Below are 3,938 nucleotides of genomic sequence, written 5' to 3' on the forward strand. Positions count from 1 at the left end.
CAACAGAACCTGGTATGGTACCCAGTAAGCATTCACGAAAGGGGAGCTGTCAAAGGGCTTCCATCTAGGGAATTCGAGACCCAGTGGGTTAATTATCCTCAGGCAGAAACCACACTGACTTCCCCAGACAGACCTGGGAAGGAGAAACCCAAACAGACAGTTACAGTTCAGCTAAAATATGGCTAATCTTTAATCTTTTATGGAAACATGTAATACATTAACTATTATAGCTTATCCCCTCGAGGCACCTCAACACCTGGTCAACCGGAGACCGGGGTTAGGTTGGCTGGGCTAAGTGGAAAGGAGCAGGTAAATAGGCCAATTACCCTTCTGCAACAGACTTTCTTAGGTCCCCGCCTTGAGATTAAGAGGATGAAATGGTTGATGCTGCCTGTCATACAGGGGTGGGGTAGGAAGGTGAGCTCTTGAGTCAGCAGCCAGTGGAGATTACTACGCACAAAATAACCTGGGATGTTTTACCAGACTCTCAGCAAACCAAACTCCTGAAGAGCAAGAATTGTATCATTTATTATTTGTCATTGGGTGTTTGCTGTTGGTGGTTACTATTAATAACGATGCTCTTGTTTTCATGATATGAAAAAAATCCAAAGGCAAAGAATTACTAAGGCTAGGTCTCTCTATGAATTATGAAATCATAGGGTTCAACTACCATATTTTTCAACTTGAAGAAGTACTTTGTGTCCATGTTTATCAGGCTTTATCTTATAATACATCTATACATGTAGATGGAGGTGTTTCTCCATTGCCTGAAACTCTGTTATTAAGTAAAAGCTGTGACTTAGAGTGGATAGGGTCTAAGAATCAAGGTGATATAATAGTTCAAGCTCCCACTCCAGGCAAGAATCCTTCCTACCATAATCACTGCTTCAATATTTCTACTGAAAGGGAGTTTTTTTCTTATCGAAGTAGTCCTTTTCATTAATGGACACCAGCACTATGATCCTTACATGTGCTCCTTATATAAAGCTGAAATCTGTCTCCCTATAACTTCTGCCCAGCATTTCTAGTCCTGTCCTCTGGAACTACACAAAAGCAGTCAAATTTTTGTTTTTCTTTTTTTTGAAGATTTTATTTATTTATTTATTTATTTACTTACTTACTTACTTACTTACTTGAGAGAGAGAAAGAGCGCATGGGCAGGAGAAGGGGCAGAGGGAGATGAAGAAACAGACTCCCTGCTGAGCAGAGAGCCCCACTCCAGACTCCATCTCAGGACCCTGGGACCATGACCATGACCTGAGCAGACGCTTAACTGACTGAACCACTCAGGCAACCCCAGTCAAATTTTTCTTAGGAGCAGAGTGGCGCAGAACAACAAGCAAGCTCTCTGGAAGCAGACAGATCTGAATTTTAATCCTGACTCTACCAGTTATTAGAGAGTAACTTAACTTCTCCCTCATCAGTCAAGTGGGTTTAAGTACTGTGAGATTTATCTGTTTGTTTGTTTGTTTGTTTTAAGATTTTATTTATTTATTTGACAGAGAGACACAGCGAGAGAGGGAACACAAGCAGGGGGAGTGGGAGAGGGAGAAGCAGGCTTCCCACAGAGCAGGGAGCCTGATGCGGGGCTCCATCCCAGGACCCTGGGATCATGACCTGAGCCGAAGGCAGACGCTTAATGACTGAGCCACCCAGGCACCCCTAAGTACTGTGAGATTTAAATGAGATAAATATGTATAAAGTCTCTGGTACCTGACGCTCAATAAATGTCAGATACTCCCTTCCTCTTCTTCTCCACTCCTCGCTGGCCTTATAATTTCATATACTTAAGACATGTTACATTCCACCCTTCTCAAGTTTTTTCCAAATTAAACATTCCCCGGTTCTTAAACCATTCCTAAACCATTCTCCTAATAATAGCTCTGATTCATTGCATACGTATAACACACAGTATGTGTCAAGCACTGCCAAAGGCCTAACAAGTTAAATAACTTGCCTAAGGCCACATAAGCAATATCCAGGATTCAAGTCTAGATTTGTCTGGCTCTGAAGCCACATTTTCAAATCTAGATCCCGTAGCAGTGCTGTCCAATTGAAATATAATGTTAGCCACATATATAATGTAAAATATTATAGTAGTCACATTTTTAGAAGTAATAAAAAGCAGGTGGAAATTTTTAAAAAAGATTTTATTTATTTATTTGACAGAAAGAGGGAGAGAGCACAAGCAGGGGGAGGTGCAGAGGGAGAGGGAGAAGCGGACTCCCGCTGAGCAAGGAGCCCGATGCGGGGCTCAATCCCAGGACCCGGAGAGCATGACCTGAGCTGAAGGCAGATGCTTCACTGACTGAGACACCCAGGCGCCCCAAAACAGGTGGAAATTAAATTTAATAACATATTATATTAAATCCTAAATACCCAAAATGTCATTTCAACATGTAATCAATAAAAAAACTATTGGGATATTACACATTTTTTTCGTAGTAAGGCTTCATAATCCAATGTGTATCTTACATGTATAGCGTGTCTCAATTTGAACTAGCTGGATTTCAGGTGGTTAATAACCACGTGTGGTTTGTGGCTGCCACACTGGACAACACCATACTGGAGGAAGAGTGCAGTGTCCCCAGCCTGGAATTTAAGGACTTCAGGTTCCCACCCCCAAATCCAGTGCTGACTAAATAAATATAGGAGACCAAGAAACTCATTTAATAATCCCTCTGCTAACCTCTGTTCTCTACTATTCATTCTGTCAAAAAAACAGTATTTATCAAGTGCTTATGCTGTGCCAGGCATTATTCCCAGAGCTGGGGATACTGCAGTGAATAAAACAAAGCCCCTGCTTTCGTGGAGCTTATGATTTTAACGGGGTGGGGTGCGGGAGATAAACAAATTGGTAAGTAGGCAGTATGTCACCTAGTCAAGTGTGCTATGAAGAAAAATACAGCAGGAAATGGGGGAGGCAGACTGCACAGCATTTGCAAAAGACTTAAGATGGGAATATCTTTGACGTGTTCAAGCAAAAGCAAGAAGAATGTGGCTAGAGATGAGTGGATTGGGGCGGGGGCCAGGCACAGAGGAGGATGGTTGGAATATGGTCGAAGAGGTAACAGGTGATGGGGGCAGATCATGTAGGCATAAGGAGCACTTTGGGTTTAACTCAGAGTGGAGGAATGACATGAACTGGTGAGGTTGCTGGAGTTAATTAGGTTGAAATGCAATGGTTACACCTTTCCCACAGGGCTATGCATATAGGAAGCAGCCAATAAACGTCAGAACATTCCTGGGTAAATATTAGTTTATAACGCTAAGATTGAGGGCCTAGCATTGCATATAATGGTGGTGTAGATCTACCTCAATTCCCATCAGGCCACTCTAGAGAGCTGATAAAGGAATTATGTTTGGGTCCATGTACCTTGCAATTCATGTTGATGGTCTGCTGTCCTGATGAAGACTGCTCAGGAACTGGGCCTCATCCTTTGAGCCCAGTCTAATGACTGGCTGGGAAGCATTAATGTATGAAATTTTCTCCTCCTTTGAGGCCACTAACTGTAATAATTAGGGAAATTCACTGTGGAGAAAGAGCCCAGGGATTCAGAAGGAAGCATGATAAAAAGATAGGCTTGGTGTCAGAAAGAACTGAATTTGAATGAGTTCCACCGATTGCTGTCATTTGACTTTGGGCAAGTCACCTGACCTCTCTCTCTTTTTTTTTTAAAGATTTTATTTCTTTTTCAACAGAGAGAGAGAGATAGTGAGAGAGGGAACACAAGCAGGGGGAGTGGAAGAGGGAGAAGCAGGCTTCCCATTGAGCAGGGAGCCCGATGTGGGACTCGATCTCAGGACCCTGGGACCATGACCTGAGCCGAAGGCAGACGCTTAATGACTGAGCCACCCAGGCACCCGTCACCTGACCTTTCTGAACTTCTTTTTCTCCTCTGTAAGTGGAGATGGTGATATCTACATTTTAGCAGTAT

This window comes from Zalophus californianus, chromosome 4 (assembly GCF_009762305.2).
Source record: "Zalophus californianus isolate mZalCal1 chromosome 4, mZalCal1.pri.v2, whole genome shotgun sequence".
In the NCBI taxonomy this organism is placed as follows: domain Eukaryota; kingdom Metazoa; phylum Chordata; class Mammalia; order Carnivora; family Otariidae; genus Zalophus; species Zalophus californianus.